The sequence below is a fragment of the Macaca mulatta genome, chromosome 6, assembly GCF_049350105.2.
Source record: "Macaca mulatta isolate MMU2019108-1 chromosome 6, T2T-MMU8v2.0, whole genome shotgun sequence".
Lineage (NCBI taxonomy): Eukaryota > Metazoa > Chordata > Mammalia > Primates > Cercopithecidae > Macaca > Macaca mulatta.
Window position 1 is genome coordinate 100,729,683 of NC_133411.1, and position 26,981 is coordinate 100,756,663.

The 26,981-nt window shown below is 39.2% G+C and overlaps 1 protein-coding gene across 8 annotated transcripts in view; it reads right to left on the reverse strand.

Moving 5' to 3' along the window:
- KIAA0825 overlaps window positions 1-26,981 on the reverse strand; it is a 473,908-nt gene that overhangs the window by 214,464 nt on the left and 232,463 nt on the right. The gene's annotated exons all lie outside the window — the stretch shown is intronic.

A 26,981-nucleotide genomic window follows, 5' to 3' on the forward strand; every position in this document is an offset into this window, starting at 1 on the left:
TGAATACCCTTGATTTCTTTCTCTTGCCTGATTGCCCTAGCCAGAACTTCCAACACTATGTTGAATAGGAGTGGTGAGAGAGGGCATCCCTGTCTTGTGCCAGTTTTCAAAGGGAATTTTTCCAGTTTTTGCCCATTCAGTATGATATTGGCTGTGGGTTTGTCATAAAGAGCTCTTATTATTTTGAGGTATGTTCCATCAATACCGAATTTATTGAGCGTTTTTAGCATGAAGGGCTGTTGAATTTTGTCAAAATCCTTTTCTGCATCTATTGAGATAATCATGTGGTTCTTGTCTTTGGTTCTGTTTATATGCTGGATTATGTTTATTGATTTGCGAATGTTGAACCAGCCTTGCATCCCAGGGATGAAGCCCACTTGATCATGGTGGATAAGCTTTTTGATGTGTTGCTGAATCCGGTTTGCCAGTATTTTATTGAGGATTTTTGCATCGATGTTCATCAGGGATATTGGTCTAAAATTCTCTTTTTTTGTTGTGTCTCTGCCAGGCTTTGGTATCAGGATGACGCTGGCCTCATAAAATGAGTTAGGGAGGATTCCCTCTTTTTCTATTGATTGGAATAGTTTCAGAATGAATGGTACCAGCTCCTCCTTGTACCTCTGGTAGAATTTGGCTGTGAATCCATCTGGTCCTGGACTTTTTTTGGTTGGTAGGCTATTAATTATTGCCTCAATTTCAGAGCCTGCTATTGGTCTATTCAGGGATTCAACTTCTTCCTGGTTTAGTCTTGGAAGAGTGTAAGTGTCCAGGAAATTATCCATTTCTTCTAGATTTTCCAGTTTATTTGCATAGAGGTGTTTATAGTATTCTCTGATGGTAGTTTGTATTTCTGTGGGGTCGGTGGTGATATCCCCTTTATCATTTTTTATTGCGTCAATTTGATTCTTCTCTCTTTTCTTCTTTATTAGTCTTGCTAGCAGTCTGTCAATTTTGTTGATCTTTTCAAAAAACCAACTCCAGGATTCATTGATTTTTTGGAGGGTTTTTTGTGTTTCTATCTCCTTCAGTTCTGCCCTGATCTTAGTTATTTCTCGCCTTCTGCTAGCTTTCGGATGTGTTTGCTCTTGCTTCTCTAGTTCTTTTAATTGTGATGTTAGAGTGTCAATTTTAGATCTTTCCTGCTTTCTCTTGTGTGCATTTAGTGCTATAAATTTCCCTCTACACACTGCTTTAAATGTGTCCCAGAGATTCTGGTATGTTGTATCTTTGTTCTCATTGGTTTCAAAGAACATCTTTATTTCTGCCTTCATTTCGTTATGGACCCAGTAGTCATTCAGGAGCAGGTTGTTCAGTTTCCATGTAGTTGAGCGGTTTTGATTGAGTTTCTTAGTCCTGAGTTCTAGTTTGATTGCACTGTGGTCTGAGAGACAGTTTGTTATAATTTCTGTTCTTGTACATTTGCTGAGGAGTGCTTTACTTCCAATTATGTGGTCAATTTTGGAGTAAGTGCGATGTGGTGCTTAGAAAAATGTATATTCTGTTGATTTGGGGTGGAGAGTTCTATAGATGTCTATTAGGTCTGCTTGCTGCAGAGATGAGTTCAATTCCTGGATATCCTTGTTAACTTTCTGTCTCGTTGATCTGTCTAATGTTGACAGTGGAGTGTTGAAGTCTCCCATTATTATTGTATGGGAGTCTAAGTCTCTTTGTAAGTCTCTAAGGACTTGCTTTATGAATCTGGGTGCTCCTGTATTGGGTGCATATATATTTAGGATAGTTAGCTCTTCCTGTTGAATTGATCCCTTTACCATTATGTAATGGCCTTCTTTGTCTCTTTTGATCTTTGATGGTTTAAAGTCTGTTTTATCAGAGACTAGTATTGCAACCCCTGCTTGCTTTTGTTCTCCATTTGCTTGGTAAATCTTCCTCCATCCTTTTATTTTGAGCCTATGTATGTCTCTGCATGTGAGATGGGTCTCCTGAATACAGCAGACTGATGGGTCTTGACTCTTTATCCAGTTTGCCAGTCTGTGTCTTTTAATTGGAGCATTTAGTCCATTTACATTTAAGGTTAAGATTGTTATGTGTGAACTTGATCCTGCCATTATGATATTAACTGGTTATTTTGCTCTTTAGTTAATGCAGTTTCTTCCTAGCCTGGATGGTCTTTACATTTTGGCATGTTTTTGCAATGGCTGGTACCGGTTGTTCCTTTCCATGTTTAGTGCTTCCTTCAGGGTCTCCTGTAAGGCAGGCCTAGTGGTGACAAAATCTCTAAGCATTTGCTTATCTGTAAAGGATTTTATTTCTCCTTCACTTATGAAACTTAGTTTGGCTGGATATGAAATTCTGGGTTTAAAATTCTTTTCTTTAAGAATGTTGAATATTGGCCCCCACTCTCTTCTGGCTTGTAGAGTTTCTGCCGAGAGATCTGCTGTTAGTCTGATGGGCTTCCCTTTGTGGGTAACCCGACCTTTCTCTCTGGCTGCCCTTAAGATTTTTTCCTTCATTTCAACTTTGGTGAATCTGGCAATTATGTGTCTTGGAGTTGCTCTTCTCGAGGAGTATCTTTGTGGCGTTCTCTGTATTTCCTGGATTTGAATGTTGGCCTGCCCTACTAGGTTGGGGAAGTTCTCCTGGATGATATCCTGAAGAGTGTTTTCCAACTTGGTTCCATTTTCCCCCTCACTTTCAGGCACCCCAATCAGACGTAGATTTGGTCTTTTTACATAATCCCATACTCCTTGCAGGCTTTGTTCATTTCTTTTTCTTCTTTTTTCTTTTGGTTTCTCTTCTCGCTTCATTTCATTCATTTGATCCTCAATCGCTGATACTCTTTCTTCCAGTTGATCGAGTTGGTTACTGAAGCTTGTGCATTTGTCACGTATTTCTCGTGTCATGGTTTTCATCTCTTTCATTTCGTTTATGACCTTCTCTGTTTCTTTGCGCTGGGTACGTAATTCCTCCTTTAGCTCTGAGAAGTTTGATGGACTGAAGCCTTCTTCTCTCATCCCGTCAAAGTCATTCTCCGTCCAGCTTTGATCCGTTGCTGGCGATGAGCTGCGCTCCTTTGCCGGGGGAGATGTGCTCTTATTTTTTGAATTTTCAGCTTTTCTGCCCTGCTTTTTCCCCATCTTTGTGGTTTTATCTGCCTCTGGTCTTTGATGATGGTGACGTACTGATGGGGTTTTGGTGTAGGTGTCCTTCCTGTTTGATAGTTTTCCTTCTAACAGTCAGGACCCTCAGCTGTAGGTCTGTTGGAGATTGCTTGAGGTCCACTCCAGACCCTGTTTGCCTGGGTATCAGCAGCAGAGGCTCAGTTGAAAATGCAGAAATCACTGGTCTTCTGTGTCGCTCGCGCTGGGAGTTGGAGACTGAGCTGTTCCTATTCGGCCATCTTGCTCCGCCCCTGAACTCTAATTTTCTAACAGTCTTCTACAAGTTTGGTTAGTGTTGTCAGAGGTGTTTGAACCAGAGCAACTCCATCTTGAATACGGTCTGAGTAAAATAAGGCTGAGACCTGCTGGACTGCATTTCCAGTCAGGCATTCTAAGTCACAGGATGAGATAGGAGGTCGGCACAAGATACAGGTCATCAAGACCTTGCTGATAAAACAGGTTGTAGTAAAGAAGTCAGCCAAAACCCATCAAAACCAAGATGGCAATGAAAGTAACCTCTTGTCATCCTCTCTGCTCATGCATTAGCATGCTAAAAGACACTCCTACCAGTGCTATGACAGTTGACAAATGCCATGGCAGTGTACGGAAGTTACCCTATATGGTCTGAAAAAGTTCAGTACTGGAAATTGCCCACCCCTTTCCCAAAAACTCATGAAGAATCCATGCCTTGTTTAGGATATAATCTAGAAACGACCATGAAAATGGGCAACCAGCAGCCCTCAGAGGCTGCTCTGCCTATGAAGTAGCCATTCTTTTATTCCTTTACTTTCTTAATAAACTTGCTTTCACTTTATTCTGTGGACTCGCCCTGAATTCTTTCCTATGCAAGATCCAAGAATCCTCTCTTGGGGTCTGGATTAGGATCCCCTTCCAGTAACTGTGTGAATCAATATTCCTATGTAAAATGAATTGCTAGGATTTCAAAGCTGTAGAGCAGAGACTAAGGTGGAAATCCTAACAAAATCATGTCCTTCCCAAGAGGTTAACAGGTTTTCTAGCAATGAGACATTCAGTGAAGAAAACACTTGCAAATATAATTAAAATAATTCAATAGTTTCCACCTAATATTTTCTTACATAAAAGAAAGTTTTTTAAAAGTGCTAAAACCTTTTCATTTTTGCAGGTTTTTTCATATTTAAAAATAATAAAACGTACCTAAATGTTATAATGATAAAGAGAGTCACTGCTTTTTGAGGGCAGGGCTCCCATTTCATGCAGTCCTAGATGCCATCTCTCATGATAAATCCTGTACCAAAAGACAGATTAGTCACACCATCTGCTGCCTCCAGGGAGATAAATTGCACATTTCAAAGTATGGCAACATTCCATTATAGCATAATGAAGAAAATGAAAAACATATTAGCAAACCGAACACTTTGGGGAAATTTCATTTTCAAATTGTGTGCTGTTTTGCTTTTAAAGAAGTAAAATTATTAAATAAAATGTGTCAGAGGAAGCAAATATTCGTCCTTGTAGCAAAATTACGGATGCTTTTACTTTGTGAAAAATAATATTATTTCCAACGAATGCATTAAAATCACACATATAATCCACATTTTCAGAGTTGTTATGAACAAGCATCTCTATGTACATACTCTTGCTGAAATCAAATTTTAGTACTAAAATCATTGTTAGATTACGGGCTAAAAGAGGAAAATGAACAATTAATTGTTCTTGTTTCTTCCTCAGAAACCCTTCGGGTCTATAAATTTAATTTGAGGCCATCTCAGACCTGCCAGTTCAGAACAACAAACATAAACATACGGACTTGGAAGCATCACTTCCATTTCTCAGGCAGTCCTACTGCTTTCAGGCAATTCTTGCTGTTCAGAGACAAACTTACACACACTGAAGAACAGTGTGTGCAGAACAGGCTGCAAGAACACTGACATTAAGAGCAAGACAAATCAGATGCACCTCTCTTACTTGACCAAGGCCAGTATTAAGCTAGCACATCTTGTCTAAAGAGCCATCAATCACGCACCAAGAGTGCCCTCATGAAGGTACATCCTATCCAAGCTGTATAAATATAAGGCAAATAAAATTTTAGTGACAGTCTACAAGGCCATTTGATCTATGAACTACATAGGTACTGCAATTGCTTACACATACTTGAAAACCTCCAAGGTTAGATGAGGCCAAGGATTGGAAAGAAAGAATCTGTAACTCTTTCAATATTCTCCAGGGATAGACCTAAACAGAACAGGTGCCCCTTCTACTCCTACCACCCCTTACTCAGTTTGGCATCTGACTTTGTCCTAAGTAGGCTAACATTCATTCACTGTGCCTTTATGTTGCAAATTGAACTGATTTAAAAATGAAAAATGTAGTGAAGAAACCATCACTCTAGCCAATAACATGGATGTAACATACTTTATCTCATGTGGTGTTACTACTTAGTTGAACCCTTTGTCTAGACTACCTCTCACCTTGGCTACCTGGCTGACTCATAGCTCGGATATCCCCATCTCCAGATGTATGTCCTGACTCCCTCTGCATTCAGTTTATCTTCCCCTCCTCTGTGATCTTCTACTGTACTTATATGGTAACTTGCATGAACCGCTATTGTAGCTATCCCCACTGATTTTTTAGTCTTTCTCCTCCTCCACTGGATTCTGAATTCCTTGACAGCAGGGGCTGTGTCTGGCTGATTTCTTTATTTGCTATGTCTAGTGAATGTTTGATGGATATAAGAATGAACAAACAGTCACAGATTTATCTATTTACTCAAAGTCTTGCTGGACTGAATAATGGGCTGGAAGTATTCTTATAATCAACGCAGTGTATTTTGTGGGTTATATAATACTTTTGTCTGCTAGCAAATATATTCTCCGTATAATAAAGTAACAAGAGTCTGGATTGTTCTTTATACAAAGCTATCTATTTCCTCACTATCTTTGAGCCATTCACAGCTCTGACTAGCTGAAATGAACCTGTAGGTGTTCATCACTGATTCTGGGCTGAACCAGATGAATACATACAGCAAAGACATCATGCTGATGGGAAGAGCCTTCTGGGCAAGTTAGACAGGTAAACAACAAAGCCTTAATCAGGTAACTGACTTCTTTCCAAATCTGGCCAGCCCAGACCAGTTTTCTTTTTTTTTTTTTTAAACTTAGGACTCTGATTAGTATTAGATTTGATTCATTAATCTGGAATAATCAATTATTTGAAAATAAGAGATCCACAAGCCTCTAGGTCAATAGCTAAATCTCATATCTCTTTGTGGGTTTAGAAAACTTTAATTGAATGGAAAACTAGAATATTCTATCTTTCTCTGTTATGTTTCTAAATCACAGTATTTATCCTGTCTTTTTCTTTTAAAACTCTGGAATGAGGACAATGTTAAGGTTTAAATGAGAAATAAAGAACAGGACTGATTTGTTACCTTGGATAGGTGGGATTATAAGATAAGGCAGAGCAAGAGGTTAGCAACTTTTACTTTATACAACATCCACATTGCTTAACTTCTAATGAGCATGTATGTGATTTAACATTGTTTTTTAAAGTTTTTAATAAATGGGGTCAGGTGTGGTAGTTTACACCTGTAATCCCAGTGCTTAGGGAGGCTAAGGCAGGAGGATCACTTGAGGCCAGATGTAAGATCCCATCTCTACAAAAAAAACATTTTTTAAAAAACTAACCAGGCATGGTGGCTCCTGCCTATAGTCCCAGCTACTCAGGAGGCTGAGGTGGAGGATCACTTGAGCCCAGGAATTCGAGGCTGCAGTGAGCTGTGATCAAGCTACTGCTCTCCAGCAGGGTGACAGAGCGAGATTTATCTCTTAAAAAAAAATTAATAAATGAATTAACAGGGCCTCTTTCTCTTGGTGATTCTTTCCTTACATCAGGAAGTTCTATAAGCAAAAAGAAAGTCACTTCAAAAAAATAAATTTAGACTGAGAGCCAAAAGCATGAACAGAACAGACCCATGCTTTCATCACTGTGCTTTACAGTACAAGTGACAAGCAGGGAAAGCCCGAGATCCTTGCTCTCCGGGGGCTATTACTCTATTTAGGGAGACAGATACCAAAAAGCATTAGTGAATCTCACAAGGTAGCGCATGCTGGACATCAACATATATAATGTAGTATATAAATGCCCCGAGAATTGGGAAAACAGAAGGTTTTTGAGAGCTACAGAACTGGAGAGGGGCTTGTGATGGAGGGCCTAAGTGGGTCTTGGACAGGCAGACTGGGGGATGATGACAGTCAGTGCAAGCAGAGGAGATGAAACTGGACAAGGCTGTAGAAGTCATTAACACGGAGCTCTCATTTGTGGATATCAGGAAATGCTTCTTTTTTTTTTTTTTTTTTTTTTTTTTTAGACAGAGTCTTGCTCTGTTGCCCAGGTTGGAGTGCAGTGGTGCAATTTCGGCTCACTGCAAGCTCCGTCTCCCGGGTTCATGCCATTCTTATGCCTCAACCTCCTGAGTAGCTGGTACTACAGGCGCCCACCACCATGCCCGACTAATTTTTGTATTTTTAGTAGAAACGGAGTTTCACCGTGTTGGCCAGGATGGTTTTGATCTCCTGACCTTGTGATTTGCCCGCCTCAGCCTCCCAAAGTGCTGGGATTAATGGTCATTCTCCAGCTCTGGTTGTGTCAGTTTTCTCATCTGTCACCTCTATTCTATCTCTCATCTCCCAATATATAGGAGTTAAGAAGAAATTATTTAGTCAGATAGTGAAGGTAATGAAGTCCTTGGTAAAGTTTTCCTTTTAATGAAAAGCAGCCCCCAAATAATTTTCTTTTCTAACAAACAGCAGCCTGTAAAATCGAGCTGCAGCCATAGAAAGGCAAAGGAGACGCTTGCACGGGTGCATGCTGGGAGTTGTGCCAATAAGAAAGGGGCTACCTGGGGACTAGGCATGTTCAAAATGGCGGTTCCATCTTCCCATCTCTTAGCCAAGCTACCTGTACAGTAAAGAGAAGACAACATGGCACAGCCAGGCAAAGATGCCATTTGCATAATAAGATTAGGGTGGATGGCTAGGTAAACGTCACACCTGCTCCTACCAGTCTGTGGGCCCTATGTAAATCCGGCCCTCAAGCCTGTCTATAAATCCGATGCACTCCACCATGGGCCAGAAGTCCCATTTGGGTACCCCTCTCTCTCTCCCAAGAGAAAGAGCTATTCTCCTTTCTCTTTCTTTTGCCTATTAAACCTCCGCCCCTGAACCTGCTTCTTGTGTTTGCGTCCTCAATTCCCTTGGCGTGAGATGGCAAACCCCAGGTATTTACCCCAGACAACAATGCCACTTTATGAGAACCTTAATCCTGGCCACGAAATGACAAATAAAATGATAAATAATACCTATCTCTGAGGGCAGATGCCCTCATCAAATTTATTTCTTGATGCTGGTGATTCCATGTCTAGGCTCTGATTTCTATGTAAATCAAAATCCACAGCTGGACACAGCACCCGTTGCACAGTAGATTATTGAAAGAATGCCAAGTATTAGCCCTTTGTGGCCATAACTTCCTGAAACTGCACAAAACCATAACTGAGAAAATTATTACAGTGAAAGAGATTTGACTTAACTAACACCATTTGGCTTCTAACCTTCAAGCTGTCCTTGTTCATTCCTAGATGTAGGCTGAACTAACTTTGGAAGGAACTTAGTTTATAGTTTAGCTTTGAAACAAAGTTGATAATAGACCTTTCCCAAAACAAACCCCCTTCCTGCCTGGGGATTAGACTGCCTTTGCAGGACTAACAAATTAACTAGAAGATTAGAAATTTTGTTTTAAGAGTCATGCAGCTGGAGACTGCAAGTTTCTAAACCTCCCCAAATTGCTCCTGGGGATAAAATCACTATTATAAAACCTAAGGTCAGTGCTTGAGATATTTTGCAGACTCCGCGTTCAATAAATCAGCTGGCACCACCCAGATTGATAAACTGGCTCATATGTCTTGTAGCCCCCACCCAACAACTGTCTTAGCACAAAAGGACAGCTTCAACTCCCCATGATTTCATCTCTGACCTGACCAATTAGCACTCCCAACTCACTGGCCCTCTACCTACCAAATTATCCTTAAAAATTCCAACCACCAAATTCTTGGGGAGACGGATTTGAGTAATAATAAAACTCTAGTCTCCCACACAGCTGGCTCTGCGTGAATTACTCTTTCTCTATTGCAATTCCCCTGTCTTCATAAATCAGCTCTATCTAGGCAGTGGGTAAAGTGAACTCATTGAGGGGTTACACTCCCTGCCTTTGGCTCATGAATATAGCCAGCATCAGCTTCCTGACTCACCTCTGCCTTGAACCCAGACATACATAACACATTTAGCACCTAATAAAGACTGCTCTGGGTAGCCCCTCCTCTCATTTCTGCTGCTTCTCCTTGGTACTCCTCACCCACGTCCTCATTTTGCAATTACTTGGAGTCTTGGGCTGTGCCTTACTATTTAATCCCTGGCCCCATGTTTACCCTTGTAACTTGCTCTGGCCTGTCCAAAGAGGAGGATCAAATAATAGCTAGAAATAATAATAACTCATATTTACAGAGAATTTCCTGTGTTCCAGGCCTTGTACTAAATACCTGCTAAAGGTTAAGTTTTTCTTATCTGCCCAGTCACTCAACAAGAAAGATGCTGCTATTTTCTCTGTGTTTGAAATGTTAAAAAAAAAAAAAAAAAAAAAAAAAAGAAATGTTTGTTCTTCGGTGCTGTAAAGAAATAGCACTTGAACATAAATTTAATTTATTTAGTAAGGCCATTTTTACTTCTTGCAGAAAGGGTACACTTGCCAGGAGTTTTACCATGAGAGTACACTGAACAAAGGAGACGGGGTCATTTATAACTTGATGCGTCCACCTTACTCTGTGTCTGGTTTCTATTGGCTGGAATGGGACCTCGCATTCTGTATTTGTCCTGATTGGCTAGCAACTTAGAACTTTTTAAAAGAGGTAAAGGTAGAGGAAATCAAAGGAAGGAGGAAGTAACTTGTGGAATGCTGAGAAAGGTAAAAACACTTTTAAATAAGGAAGAGGAACAGGCTATGACCTCATGCTTGCTTGGGCCAGTATAAGAATGCCAGGGCAAATATTTAGGAGCACAGGTCTTTGCATAAATTTTGCTTCTAAGAGAAGTTACTATTTATTCCTAATTAAATGGGCAGGAAAGTCTTTGAAGAGGAACCTCTACTTTACTTTTTACACTTGTTATAAGAAATAGGGGCCCGTAATCCCAGCACTTTGGGAGGCCAAGGTGGGTAGATCACCCAAGGTCAGGAGTTCGAGGCCAGCATGGCCAACATGAAGAAACCCCATCTCTAATAAAAATACAAAAAATTAGCCAGACGTTGTGGCAGGTGCCTGTAATTCCAGCTACTCGGGAGACTGAGGCAGGAGAATCACTTGAACCCGGGAGGCAGAAGTTGCAGTGAGTCAAGATGGTGCCATTGCACTCCAGCCTGGGCAACAAGAGCGAGACTCAATCTCAAAAAAAAAAAAAAAGAGAGAGAGAGAAATAGAGATAAGAAAAAGGAAGCCTAGAGAAAGTGATAAAGTGATAAAGGATTTGAACCCTATGGGATTGTTCGCCACAGTGGTCAATGGGATGGTGGGCCACGTTACAGAGGAGGCACTTGGTGAATGAGAGGACCAGGTGAAGGATGCCTTGACATTGGGGCTGAGGACTTTGGGTTTGGTGCAATAGGCAATGTGTAACCACTGCAAATTCTGAAGTGGAAGAGTGGCAGAAAAAGAAAATATATTTAAAAATCTCTGTATTTCACTCCAGCTCTTATCCCTTTGATATTTGATAATTTTTAAAACAGGTTTGTCTGTGTCCTTTTATGTTTCACCCTTATTCTATTAGCATCGGAAAGTAATCTGCGTATTCATGGCAGTTTAATATGTAAAAGCAGCAAAGCAAAAATGTGGAAGCAGCCTTAAATATACAGGAATAGGGAAATGATTAGGCAAATTATGCTACATTTAATTTGGTATAAAGGTAAGCCGTTAAAAATAAAAACTATGTATCTTTACATGGATGAATCACAAGAATAGCTTCGTGAAAAATGTAGAACCTCCATTGTAACTATAGACCTTCTCGTTGTGATTGTGTAAAAGGTGTGTGTTTGTGTACATATAAAGAGAATGAGGAGAAAAGAGCTGAGTCAGCATGGTGGGATGAGATTATAAATATACTATTTCTTTGTTTTAAAAATGTTACTTAGTATTATTTGTAATTTACCTAGACTAGAGTGAAATGATGCAATCACAGCTCACTACAGTCCCAACCTTCTGGGCTCAAGCAATCCTGCTACCTCAGCCCTTGGAGTAGGTGGAACCACAGGTGTGCACCACAACGACCAATTAATTTTTGTATTTTTTGTAGAGATAGGGTTTCTGCATGTTGCCCAGGCTGGTCTTGAACTCCTAGGCTCAAGGGATCCAGCCACCTGGGCCTCCCAAAGTTCTGGGATTACAGGTGTGACCCACTACCCTTGACCAGTTATTTGCAATTGGTTTTATAGTGAAGGAAAAATGTAAGGAGAGAAACCAAGTTAATCCAGCAGATACACAGATTAGAGACATTCCCCCTGGAGTAAAACAGGTTATGGAGGCATGAGCAGGTGAGGGCACTGAATATTGAGAGTGGAAGCATATGGGAACAAAAAGAAAGGGATGTGAGAATGTTTAGATGAAACACTCAGAGGCATGTGTTGTGTAACAGAATCTAGATGATGGGAAATAGAAACTTTGCAAAGTACTTCAAGGTTTCTAGGCTAAGGCCAGCAGCCTGTCAGTGCCATTAACAGAAGTCACACAACCCTGAAGAGGGGCAGTTTTTAGATGAAGATAATTATGATGGTTGGACTTCTATGTGAGATGAGAGTTATTACATTAAATTACTATTATGGGCCAGTTGTGGTGGCTCACACCTGTAATCTCAGCACTTTGGGAGGTTGAGCCAAGCAGATTACTTGAGCCCAGGAGTTCGAGACCAGACCAGGCAACATGGCAAAACCCCTTCTCTACTAAAAAATGTAAAAATTAACTGAGTGAGCCTGTAGTCCCAGCTATTCAGGAGGCTGAAGGGGGAGGATTACTTCGGCCTGGGGCATTGAGGCTGCAGTGAGCCAAGACTGAACCATTGTACTCTAGCCTAGGTGACAGAGTGAGACCTAGACAAATAAATAAATACAAAAAAAAAATTATTACAGGGAAAAAAATCCAAGAATATGGAATCTAGAGGTGTTGTGGAACAATTAAGACCAGAGATATAGATTCAAGACTCAGGGGCATAGATTTAGAGATGGGCCTGATCATATCATTGGGCCTAATCCATTCTGATGACAATCATTATTTAGCTAGCATAGAATTTTAAAAAAATAGAATGTGAATGCATTCACCGTCCCCTATTGTATTATACTTTGCCTTAACATATTTACATTATTTGCCCAACCCCTGAAGGCATTTGATTTCAATACCTGAGATAATCACCTGAGGCTATGTGAGCAAATGAGGTAGCTTCAGGAAAAGAGGTGGGAAGGATGTGGAGAGTGTGAGAATGACAGGACTAAGGCTAAGAAGCCTTTAGCAATGTCTGAGGAAAGAAGAAATCAGAACATCCATCTTAAGAATTCTAGAAGGGGAGATAGATGTGACTGGGGCCTGAGGCAAGGAAAATAATCAAAAATAGGAAAAAATATCCTGTTATCTGAAGAAAATCACAATAGTGATGTGGCCTACTGAGTGCCAAGAGAAACCAAAGACTCATATATAGACACAATCTCATTTCAGAATAACTGAGGGAATAAGTCACTATGAGCATCCAGGGAGAGGTTAGGGGAACAAGAATCAATCTGGAATCAGTTTTCTCACAGGGAGCATAAAACACAAGAAGCCATACTTTCAGGATAAAACACTAAGAAGCCATAGTTTCTTCATAAATGTAAACATAAACGTATGGTACAACCCAGCATTCCCACTGCTAGGTATTATCCAAGTGAAATAAAAACCTATGTTCATGCAAAACCTGTATACAAATGTTCTTAGAGGCTTTATTCTCAATCACTTAATACTGGAAACAAACCAAATGTCCTTTAAAAGGTGAATGGACCAAAAAACTGTGGTACAACCATACAATGAACTACTATTATCCAACAACAACAACAAAAAAAAGGACAAACAGATGGAGGAATCCATTGCTATAACATTCTTGAAAGGACAAAATTAAAGAGATAGAGAACAGGTCAGTGGTTACCACAGGTTGGCATGGAGGTAGGAAGTGACAAAAGGTCAGTGCAGAGGAATTTTTGAGGGTGATAAAACTTTCTGTATCTCAATTGTGATGACTGTTAAATAACTTTATTCATTTGTTGTAACTCAGAACTGTACAGGAACACTGAATTTTACTTTAGTAATTCTTTAAAAAATAAAATAAAGTAAAGAAATGATTTTAAAATAGGGGTTATATCACATAAAGGTGACCAATGGAAAAATAAAATTAAAAATTTTAGTAGCAGAGTTTGATGGGAAGGAGAAGAGATATGGTAGTTTGAGTTAAATTCTGTATTTACATAGCAAGCAGTCAATATTATAAGTTGATAAATTTAAAAACGTAGTAATAGCCTGTTCCTTAGACCTATCAACCAGTAAATAAAAACAGAAATGCTTCAGATGATTACAATTAGAGTGGGACTTGTGTGATTCAGGAGCTGGGGGGAGGTGGGATATTTTATATTTTATATCTTCCTGTACCATTTGAAATAATACATGTATAAATATTGCTTATAGTTTATTATAAAATAAAAATTTTAAATATTCTGGATATAAAAACATCTTGATTAAAAATTTTTTTCACCAGATTTCACATTATGAGGAGGAAAAAAGCTCAGATTTAGAGCTGTACCCTCAAGGTACACTAAGATATGAGTTTCACTTACAGTATAAGAAGTTCTACAGGTATCCTAACTAATATAATATACATCACATCACAAAAATACTGTAATATTAATAATATTATTATGTTAGTCCATTCTTACACTGCTACAGGAACATACCCAAGACTGTGTAATGTATAAAGGAAAGAGGCTTAATTGACTCACTGTTCCACAGGGCTGAGGAGGCCTCAGGAAACTTACAATCATGGTGGAAGGGGAAGCAAACACGTCCTTCTTTAAAGGCAGCAGAAGAGAGAAGAATGAGAGCCGAGTGAGCGGAGAAGCCCCTTATTAAACCATCAGATCTCATGAGAACTCACTCACTATCACTAGAACACTATGGGGGAAACCACCCCCATGATTCAGTTACCTCCTACCGAGTCCCTCCCACAACACGGGGGAATTATGGAAACTAAAATTCAAGATGAGATTTGGAATGGGCACACAGCCAAACCATATCATTCTGCCCCTGGACCCTCCAAAATCTCATGTCCTCACATTTCAAAACACAATCATGCCTTCCCAACAGTCCACCAAAGTCTTAACTCACTCCAACATTAACCCAAAAGTCCAAGTCCAAAGTCTTATCTGAAACAAGGCAAGTCCCTCTGCCTATGAACCTGTAAAATCAAAAGCAAGTTGGTTACTTCCTAGATACAATGGGGGTACAGGCATTGGGTAGATACACCTGTTCCAAATGAGAGAAATTGTCCAAAACAAAGTAAGTATATTCCCCACATAAGTCCAAAATCCAATAGGGAAGTTATTAAACCTTAAAGTTCCAAAATGATCTCCTTTGACTCCATGTCTCACATTCAAGTCATGCTGATGCAAGAAGTGGGCTCCCATGGTCTTGGGTAGCTCTGCCTCTGTGAGTTTGAAGGATATAGCCTGCCTCTTGGCTGCTTTCACAGGCTGGTGCTGAGTGCCTGCAGCTTTTCCAGGTGTGTGGTGCAAGCTATCAGTGGATCTACTATTCTGGGGTCTGGAGGATGGAGGCCTTCTTCTCACAGGTCTACTAGGCAGTGCCCCAGTGGGTACTCTGTGTGGGGGGTCCAACCCCACATTTCCCTTCTGTGCTGTCCTAGCAGAGGTTCTCCATGAGGACTTTGCCCCTGCATCAAACTTCTGCCTGACATCCAGGCATTTCCATACATCCTCTGAAATCTAGGTGGAGGTTTCCAAACTTCAATTCTTGTCTCATGTGCACCTGCAGTACCAAACCACGTGGAAGCTGCCAAGGTTTGGGCTTGCCCCCTCTGAAGCAATGGCCTGAGCTGTACCTCGGTCCCTTTTATCCAAGGCTGGAGCTGAAGCATCTGGGATGCAGGGCACCATGTCTCAGGGCTGCACAGAGCAGGGGGTCCTGGGCCCAGGCCACAAAGCATTTTTCCCTTCTAGGTCTGCAGGCTCGTAATGGGAGGAGGTGCCATGAAGGTCTCTGACATGCTTTGGATACATTTTCTTCATTGTTTGGTGATTAACATTCAGCTCCTCGTTACTTATGCAAATTTCTGCAGCAGGCTTAAATTTCTCCCCAGAAAATGGGGTTTTCTTTTCTATTGCATCGTCAATCTGCAAATTTTCCAAACCTTTATGTTCTGTCTCTGTTTGAACGCTTTGCCACTTAGAAATTTTATCCGCCAGATACCCTAAATCATTGCTCTCAAGTTCAAAGTTCCATCTCTAGGGCAGGGGTAAAAGCCGCCAGTCTCTTTGCTAACACATAGCAAGAGTCCAGTTTGCTCCAGTTTTCAACAAGTTCCTCATCTCCATCTTAGATCACCTCAGCCTCCACTTCATTGTCCGTATCACTATTAGCATTTTGGTCATAGCCTTTCAACAAGTTTCTAGGAAGGTCAAAACTTTCTCATGTCTTCCTGTCTTCTGAGCCCTCCAAGTCTCTAGGAAGTTCCAAACTCTTCCACATTTTCCTATCTTCTTCTGAATCCTCTAAACTGTTCCAATGTCTGCCTGTTACCAAGTTCCAAAGTCGCTTCCACATTCTTGGGTACACTTATAGCAGCGCCCCACCCCTCCCTTGGTACCAATTTACTGTATTAGTTCCTTCTCATGCTGCAATGAAGAAATACCCAAGACTGGGTATTTCTGAAGAAAAGAGGTTTTTTTATAAAGGAGAAAACCTTTTTTTTAAAAATAAAGGAAAGAAAATTTATAAAGGAAAGAGGTTTAACTGACTCACAGTTCAGCATGGCTGTGGAGACCCCAGGAAACTTACAATCTTGGTGGAATGTGAAGCAAACACATCCTTCTTTACATGAAAGCAGGTGAGAGAATGAGATTTGAGGAGAGGAGGAAGCCCCTTCTAAAACCATCAGATCTCATAAGAACTTACTATCATGAGAATAGCATAGGGGAAACTACTCCCATGATTCAACTACCTCCCACTGGGTCCCTCTCATGAGAACTAAAATTCAAGATGAGATTTGGGTAAGGATACAGTCAAATCATGTTAATTATAAATGTTACTACATAAAATGAAGAATATTACTAGTTGTCACTCAGTTTTGTTATTATAATATATAACTATATTTAGATTTTAAAAATTCTCTCATAATTGTCATAGTAAAAATATTTTCAAAGAGAAAATTTCCTGTCATGTTGATACAGCATCATAAACAAACAGATATCCAATAGTGATCAATAAGCCTTACAGAAGCCAATTTCTCTTCATCTTCAATCAAACTGAATCAATGGGCCTATGACAGCTACTCCTGGTGGAAAATATGCTAAAACTTTAAAAAAAAAATCACAGAGGCTTTTGGGTCTGAATAGTATCTGACAGGGGAATAGTCATTGAAAAAAAGAATGTACTCTAATATAAGCAAGTTTTAAAATAATTTTTGATCCAGTGCAAGAACCCAAAAGTGCCAGTATGTGAATGCATAATTAGGTAGTGGAAAATTCATTACAAAGTGAATTTTGGTTCAATTTGACAAGCAAAAATTCTCCCATGGCTGCTTTTGAGAAAATTATTATACCTTTCTTTCATCAAAATGTTGCCTGTTGTGCATTTCTGTCAATAGCATTTAACATATTTATTTAGGTTGCCTGTTTTCTACTTCACTAAAGTAATGTATACTTTTATTTATATTTTATTCCTGTTAACATATATAACACATATCCATATAATCTCCCCATAGGTAAGAGACTTACTCTTTCTGTCCTTGCTGTGGTAGCCACAGAATTGTATCACTCAAATCTTCTATTGTTAGCATAGTTGACTAATGGCCCCAGCTGTCATTCCTCTGTATCTATCATGGTATTTGTGCTGAGGTCATGCTTCTACCAAGCTGTTTATAGCCAGCGTCTGAGCAAGGGGTAGGTACTAGTGCTAGTTCATTCCTACAAGGCATGGGACTTTTCTAGTGGGTGACTTTAGCTCCAGGCATCTCCCTTGACCTTGTCAAAACTCCACTGTCTGAGACTCTTCCTCCCCAATCCTCCTTCTCCCTCACCTTTCACAGGTATCAGATCAGCAACTCAGTCTGAGGTTGAGTTCAGTCTGAAGCCTTCCCTGCCTATTCCTACTTCCTCCTTTTCATCCTTCATGTACATCTCTCTCCTAAAATCCTCTTGCACCTTGAATTCCATCTTGGCATCTGCTTCTTAGAGGATCTGAACTGACACTCTCTGAAGAAAAGATAAGCATAGCACCTTTCTACCTTAAGAATATCCAAATCACACTGTCTCCAGAGAGGAAATATTGTTACAAATAGATTTTTATTTTCTTTCTTTCTTTCTTTCTTTTTTTAGACAACGTCTCGCTGTGTCACCCAGGCTGGAGTGCAGTGGCACGACCTTGGCTCACTGCAACCTCCGCCTCCCAGGTTCAAGTGATTCTCCTACCTCAGCCTCCCAAGTAGCTGGGACTACAGGCACGTGCCACTACACCCGGGTAACTTTTTGTATTTTTAGTAGAGACGGGGTTTCACCGTGTTAGCCAGGATGATCTCAATCTCCTGACCTCGTGATCCACCCACCTTGGCCTCCCAAAGCTCTGGGATTACAAGTATGAGCCACCACCCCCGGCCAAAAATAGATTTTTCTGAGTCCCTAAACTTCCCTGGAAGTTTCTTTTATATTTGTGTTGTATAATCTCTTCCTCAATCTCTAGCCACAATCTCCAACCTGACCCTGCCGCCTTCCCTCCACTCCAGGTGTTATTAATGTGCTAAAGTAGCTTTCTGTTTCTGTCACTCCTTGGCTTAAAGGCTCTGATGATTCCCTCAAGTCTACTGGTTAATGTCCAAATGTTTTAGCCCAATCCATAGTCAATTTCTCAAATTTTAACTAGAAGAGGGCTCTTTCTCCAAGGCTAGAGATAACAGGCAAAGGATTGGAGATGATAAAACAAAATTGAGGTTTAGGAAGGAAAGGGGAGTTTTACATGAGATGGTTTTACTCTTCCTGGTAAGGTAGATGGTGGAAAGTCAGCAGGAGGGATTTGGGAGCTTGAATGGGGGAGACAACCGCAGTGAAAATTCAAAGTGGATTAAAATTTTTGCAGAGTAGCACTTAGGGGTCCTTTGAAGGATATTGGGATATCCCTAGGATATTGTTACTTTATTCTAAATAAATGCCTTTCATTTAATAGATGTTCAAAAATGTTGAATGAGGAAAGTAAGCAAAGCATTATAAAAACTCTGCAGAAGCCCTAGAGGGAAGTGATTAAGAACATGGCCTTGAGCCAAAATCTGAGCACCATCACTTAGAGCTCTGTTCCTCTGTGCCTTGGTGTCTTTATCAGGAAAGTAATAATATGATGCCTACTTGGTAAAGTTATTATAAGGATTTACAGTTAAATATGTGTATATAAATCACTTAAATTATGCCAGCCATATGGCAAACACTCTGTATGTTTGCTATCTTCATTATCATCAGTATTATTACAGTAAATATGCAGCTAATTAAAAAATTGACCAGAAGAATGGTATATATTAATAGATAAAGTAGCAGATACTATAGTAGATACAAAACCAGAAGCCTTCATCTTGGGGCTCTTTTGAGCTGTCATGTAAGGTCCGTGACCTTGGGCATGTTATTTAATGTTCTGCAACCTCAAGAGTACCTGTCTCTTGTTACATGGTTGTAGTGAGAGTCAAAGGAGATTAGTGCGAAAGTGCTTTATATATCATAAAGGGCAACAGACATACAAGTTACCCATCAGGAAATAATACACATGTATGAGTTTGTTTGGTTCACGTACCAATTCCTTTAGCCCTAGAAATTCTGAGGATCAGATTGTTAAACTTACGCATTTTGAATACATGTTAGACAATCTCTGAAAAAAAAAAATGCTGCTGTAGATTTCAAGATAAGAGAAAAGCTTTCTCTTGTTTGAGAAGATATAGTGAAGATGGGAAGAGAGTCACTCAGTCTGAGGTCTTTTGGTGGAGGAAGGAAGAAAACAATTTTCTAGGGAATGGGAGCATGAAAAAAACCACCAAATTTGAATGGCATGGCATATGTATGTAATGACTAAGAGGTGTGTACTCATAAAATCAACTTCTCCTTTTTCTTAAACCCACTTCTCCATAACAAGGCCGCCTGCTGCTGCACCAGGAATTTACTGCTGTGAGCAACTCTAAACATTGTGCTAATGGTAGCACTGCCTGAGAACAGTCATTTGAGAGTGCAGTGTGTGCAGTTTGAGGCCAGAGACAATATTTTCTGCTCTCTACACACCACAGGGCACACACTGTAATCTGATATAGGGTAAAGGTACTTTAATAATTATTATCATTAAAAGCAAACAATCAACTCCACAGATCAATGCCTCTCTTAAAACATGTTTTCTAATCTCTGTTTCCTCTCAGATGTATGGTTATTGTCCACCTGGACAGGCCCCAAAGTGACAGCCAGAAATCTGCCTCCACCACCCCTTCTGCTGTTCCTGCCATCATATTTAATTGTGTTTGCTCAACTCGAAGCCAAACTCATATGCAGTATATTTAGATGGTTAAAATAGCACAGCACTGCACTGTATTCACAGATTATTTTCAACACCACAGTTCTTGGGAATTAGTTTGGAATAAATAAGGTAAAGAGAAAAGAAGCAACATAAATTTGTTCCAGTGACAAAGAAAACAATATTAAAATGCCAATCTGGAGCTTCGCCATGAATGAGGGAAGGGAGTGCTCCTTTCGGTCCACTCTCCTGCAAATGCAATCACCATCTCATTCTCTAGTCTGGATTTATTTTAAAGTGGGTGAGAACAAAAGCAAAAAACTAATAGTAAGAAACTATGAAAAGAACCTTTATTATTTCAAAAGATCAATGTACAATCACTGTACATATTCTTAGATAGCATCAAAAGTAAAGGTGTAGAACTGATATATATGTTGATTTTCTGAAACTCTAGGGAGTCTTTATTTTTCACAATAGCAAACTTTCTAAATTGAAACACATATATTATTAGTATATATTCAGGATCTGTTTTCTGAGGTCTCGGCTACTATACACTTCTTCAAATGCCTCAAAATAATCACTCCTAATTAATTTACAAAGGCTTCGTTGGATACCGTTATCAGCTAACTCCACCTTAAAGTTTCCAACTTGCATTTTTCATATCATTTAACAAACACAAACTCTGTCACCCAAATGTCAAAAGATTTATAAGTCATGGAGTATAAAACAGACTTTGTTACTGACGAGGTTATGACTTGAATTGGATCAATTAACTAAAAATAAAGACCAGCTTTCTGTTATTTTAATCTGAGCCAAATTTACATAACAATAATAACAATGGGGATTTTATTTATTTATTTAACTTTTATTTTAGGTTCAGGGATACATGTGCAGGTTTGTCATATAGATAAATTGCAAGTCATAGGAGTTTGGTGTACAGATTATTTCATCACCCAGGTAATAAGCATAGCACCTGACAGGTAGCTTTTTGATCTTCTCCCTCCCCCTATTCCCTACCCTCAAGTAAGCCCCAGAGTCTGTTAATCCCGTCTTTGTGTCTGTGTGTTCTCAGTGTTTAGCTCCCACTTATATGTGAGAACATGCAGTATTTGGTTTTCTGTTCCTGCATTAGTCTGCTTAGGATAATGGTCTCCAGCTCCATCCACATCCCTGCAAAAGACATGATCTTATTCTTTTTTATGGCTATGTAGTATTCTGTAGAGTATTTATGTCACATTTTCTTTATGCAGTCTACCATTGATGGGCATTTAGGTTGATTCCGTGTCTTTAACTATTGTGAATAGTGCTGCAATGGAGATACATGTGCATATGTCTTTATTGTAGAATGATTTCTATTCCTTTGGGTATAAACCCAGTAATGGGATTGCTGAACTGAATGGTAATTCTATTTTAAGTTCTTTGAGAAATTGCTACACTGCTTTCCACAAGGGCTGAACTAATTTATTTGCCCACCAGCAGTGTATAAGCATTCCCTTTTCTTCATAATCTTGCCAGCACGTTATTTTTTGACTTTTTATTAATAGTCACTCTGACTGGTGTGAGATGCTATCTCATTGTGGCTTTGATTTGCATTTCTCTAATATTTAGTGATATTGAGCTTTTTTTCATATGTTTGTTGATCATGTATATGTCTTTGAAAAGTGTCTATTTATGTCCTTTGCCCACTTTTGAATGGGGTTGTTTGCTTTTTGCTTGTTGATTTGTTTAAGTTCCTTATAGATGGTGGATATTAGACCTTTGTCGGATGCATTCTGTAGGTTGTCTGTTTACTCTGATGATAGTTTCTTTTGCTGTGCAGAAGCTCTTTTGTTTAATTAGATCCCATTTGTCATTTTTTGTTTTTGTTTCAATTGCTTTTGCATCTTCATCGTGAAATCTTTGCCAAGGCCTAGGTCCTGGATGGTATTTCCTAGGTTATTTTCCAGGATTTTTGTAGTTTTAGGTTTTACATTTAAGTCTTTAATTAATCTTGAATTGATTTTTGTATATGGTCTAAGGAAGGAGTCTAGTTTCAATCTTTTGCATATGGCTTGCCTGTTATCTTAGCATCATTTATTGAATAGGGAATTCTTACTCATTGCTTGTTTTTGAGAACTTTGAAGATTAGATGGTTGTAGCTCTGTGGCATTATTTCTAGGCTAACTATTCTGTTCCACTGGTCTATGGGTCTGTTTTGGTACCATACCATGCTGTTTTGGTCACAGTAACCTTGTAGTATAACTTGAAGTCAGGTAACATGATACTTCCAGCTTTGTTCTTTTTGTTTAGGATTGCCTTTGCTACTCGGGCTCTTTTTTGGTTCCACATTAATTTTAAAATAAGTAATTCAGTGAAGAACATTATTGGTAGTTTGATAGGAATAGTATTGAATGTGTAAATTACTTTGGGCAGTATGGCCATTTTAACAACATTGATTATTCCTATCCATGAGCATGGAATATTTCCATTTGCTTTTTTTCATCTCTGATTTCTTTGAGCAGTACTTTGTATTGTAATTCCTGTTGTAGAGATGTTTCACCTTCCTGGTTAGCTGTATTCCTAGGTATTTTATTCTTTTATTTATTATTATTATTTTTTAAGACAGAATCTCGCGCTGTCGCCCAGGCTGGAGTGCAGTGGCGCGACCTCGGCTCACTGCAAGCTCCGCCTCCCAGGTTCACGCCATTCTCCTGCCTCAGCCTTCCGAGTAGCTGGGACTATGGTGCCAGTCACCACACCCGGCTAATTTCTTGTATTTTTAGTAAAGACAGCTTTTCACCGTATTAGCCAGGATGGTCTCGATCTCCTGAGCTCATGATCCGCCTGCCTCGGCCTCCCAAAGTGCTGGCATTACAGGTGTGAGCCTCTGCGCCCGGCCAATATTTTATTCTTTTTGTGGCTATTACAACAGACATTTTAAACATACGGAGCTTAAATAACCTGACTTTCACCCAAATTTGGAAAATGAAGAGAATGAATATGCATATAGATACTTTTTTACTTCAGATTTTCCAGCAAATATTCTTATAATACCTACATGTCTATTAATCAAACATCACATAAGAATACCTAACCTGTGCTCATCTGTCAGGAGCTGACTTTTTCTCTGCATTCTTATTCTTCATTTGTTTATTAATTAATTCAACACACACTACTTAGAGCCTGCTCTGTGGCCAAGGGCTGTTCTAGGTACTGAAGACACCACCAGGATAAGGCAAACAAGGTGCTATTCTTATGGAGTTTACATTCTACCACAGAGGGTAAAATTAAAAGACAATAAATAAACAGAAACAAATATTTCAGTTAACAATAACTCAAGAAAACAAAGTAGAGTAGAATGCTAGGGTAGCCTGGAGGGTCCCTTTAGACGGTTGAAATAGACAAGTCTCCTCAGGAGGTAACATTTGTCTCAGATGGACAAGATGGCACCAGCCATGTGAAGAGCTGAGGGAACTGCAAATACCAAGACCCTGAAGCGGGAAAGCGTTTAGAGAATCCAAAGAACTTAAAGAAAGAATTCTATTTAGAGCATCATGAGTCGGAAGGAGGTGTTTTGAGATGAGGCCAGACAGTGAGTGAAGAACACATTTTTGCCAAGGACTCAGGCAGCTGCTTCAAGATTTGTTCTGCCTTTGGAGTCAGCCCAGAACCAGCCTGTGGAACAAAGGCCAGAACTGACTCAGATATAGACATTGTTGTGACTCTACAGATCTCCTCTTTCATGTGTCTGAGCTGCCCCTGAAGTCTTTATCCCCTGGGTCTTTATTACCTGAGTGGTTCACTTGGCTTTTTGACCTTCATTCTTGCTCATTTTCTGTTTGTCTTCCAGACCTGTGGGCCTGTTGCCTGGTTTCTGATCTGATACTTTTTCTGATCCTCACTATTGGTTTAGGCCTAGAGTCCACATAACCTGGGTGTTCTGAGTGTTCGATCTTACAACAACTTCCTACTAATCCTTAATGGACTTTATAGTTTCCTTACCTGACTAGACACCAAAACCGCTGCTGTGTTACTACTTTTTTGAATATGTACAGTGGTGCCTCTGTGTCTGTGGGGTCTGCATCCATGAATTCAGTCAACCTCAGATAGAAAATATTTGGGGAAAAAATTCCACTGGGTTCCAAAAAGCAAAACTTGAATTTGTTGCATGCTGAGTATTACATTGCATCCACACAAATGCAGTGATATGTGAGAATTGCATTAGGTATTGAAAGTAATCTAGAGATGATTTAAAGTACATGGGCAGATATGCATAGGTTATTTGCAAATATGACAGCATTTTATATCAGGGACTTGGCATCTGCAGAATTTAGTATCTGAGGGGGTCTTGGGACCAATCCCTAATGAATACTGAGGAATGACTGTATTGTGTTATCAGCTTTCAAAAACACTTCCAAATACTTTAGCACTTTTGACCGTGTCAACAATCTCCATGAAGCAGCTTTACAATTATTATTATTTTATTTTAAAGATAAGGAAATCTAAAGTCAAAGGTAAGTGCCTGAGAACCCAGGAATCCTGCTTTCTAGTCTCCATCTTATTTAGGGGGTGAGGGAGATCTAGTGCACTCTAGGCATATGGGGAGACTAATTCCACAGATGGCCTGCTTATTATATGAACGTTGAAGACAAGGCACAAATGAATTTAAGGTGAATAGAAAGGATTCTTTTCCCTTCTCTTCAACTTTTTTCATACTTGTATATTTCAGTTCACTTTTCTTTGTAATATTATGTCCTCAGACATCATTCACAGCCCCATACATACACTAGAACATAGTATAGAGATAGACTAATACAAATATATTACCAATGAAAGGAGCAAAAAGGGAACAAGTGACTCATTTAATTGGTGAATTTGGGAGGAAAAAACTGAGCATATTCAGCTGAACTGCTCTGAATTCTTTCCTTTGGCTCCACCTAACCCCAAATACCATAGTGTTCAGGTGTTGGATAGCATATATAACTCATTTTAAAAGCTCAAAGTTCTATGGTCTAATTTTCAAGTATGTATCTTTCAGATAACCATGTTGTCAACAATTAAATGTACTCTTAAAAAAATCAGCATTTTCAGATAAGTTCAAACAAGAGAGACAAGAGGGTGTCATCGAGAAACTAACAATTTCCTTACCGGTTCAATATTAAACAAAACTCATAAATAATATTCTTAAAATAAATGGGAGAGTGATAGAAAAGATTGAAAACCCTCAGGTGTCTTTAATCCTTCTAAGGTGGATCAGTTAAGTTCATCATAGCTCGTGTGCGGTAGCTTTGCAGTAGAATGATTTTCATACCATTCTTTAAAAATCTAAGGTTCTTATTAAGATGAGATTCTAGCTGTTTCTATTAAAAAATCATGACCCTTTTCCAACAGAACTGTTTTGACCTGTTATTTCTGGCTAAATTTGTACGAGTTCTTTTCTCCCACCCACTCCTGCACAGATCTCAAGAAAATACACTTTAATAGCTAGTGATCCAAAGTCCTCAGACAAAAACAAAAATATGCAATTCAGCGTAAAACACAAATTCACTTAGAGGTGAATATTATAAAAAGCAAACGCAGTAAGTTTTGAAGGATGTGTTGTCCCTAGAGGACCATTTAGTGGATTGGAAGCAGCAATTCATGACTGAAAATAAATTTAGTAAAATATAATACAGTTAATCTACATAAACTCAAAACTTTCCAAATAGAAAAATAATTACTTATCTTTCCTAGTTTGTTTCCAGACAGACATTTAATATTGTATAAACATCATGTCACTATAGATTCAACAGAGGATCTGGTCTCTCCTCCACCAACCCCCTTCCTCTCACCTCTCCAGATATCTCTGGGACAGTATAGGTGAACCTCTGGGGACTTGTGTAAGAATAGGGTACATCTGTCTCTACTAAAAAATACAAAAAAAAAAAAAAAACTAGCCAGGCGAGGTGGCGGGCACCTATACTCCCAGCTACTCGGGAGGCTGAGGCAGGAGAATGGCATAAACTCGGGAGGCGGAGCTTACAGTGAGCTGAGATCCGGCCACTGCACTCCAGCCTGGGTGACAGAGCGAGACTCCGTCTCAGCAAAAAAGAAAAAAAAAAAAAAAAAAGGATTGGGTACATCTGGACTGCTGCCAGCCAGGTGGTAAGCTTGCTGGGGAAAGGCTCTGGCCTTGATCATTAAGCTTCTGTGTTGTTGAACTTTGTCTATGATGGGTGGGTGAGCTTAATTCAGCGGTGAAATATTATAAATACCATTGCAACCTCACATCTAAGCTATAGCTTTTATTGGCAGTAAAGCTGCCTCTATAACTTCCTTCTGGGAAATACTGCAATCTCTCTCTTAGGACATTTTCTTATATTCATCCAGATTTCTCAAGAATGATTTGACAATTCTACTATGTTATTGTCATTATTTTCTTTCAAAAAAAAGATACTCAATATTTTTGCAAAAAGACATGGAAATACATTCTATGTCACAAAGATCATATAGATGATAAGTCTCAAACTTAGCTATAAGCACACAGATGACTCAAACAATAAAAGGAATATCATAAAATATATCTTATTTGAAAATGTATTATACTTGATTAAAAATCCAAATTTTTAAAGTTTACACCTTATAGTTTTTACTGAAACTTTAAGTATTTTTTTAAAAACCATGTTAATTGATCCAAAACAAAATGTTCATACTTTTGTGCAAAATAAATTACATGTTGTTTCCTAGGCTGAAATCACATTATCATTTCATTGGATTATACTGGTGTCTGTGTGTCTGTGTGTGTGTGTGTGTGTGTGTGTGTGTGTGTGTGTATCTTTGTATAAAATAATATGCTACTGTGGCTATATTAAGACGGTGCCAACATAACTGGCTGAAAAGTGAAAAATTCAATCATGACAGTTTTACTCACATGTTTTCCTGATTAGACTAGTTGATTTGGCTTGGCATTTTATATGCATTCATTAAGTTGTTGTAAACAAAGGTGTAATATTATAATGACTTTCAAGTCAATAACTTTTGGTCTTTAC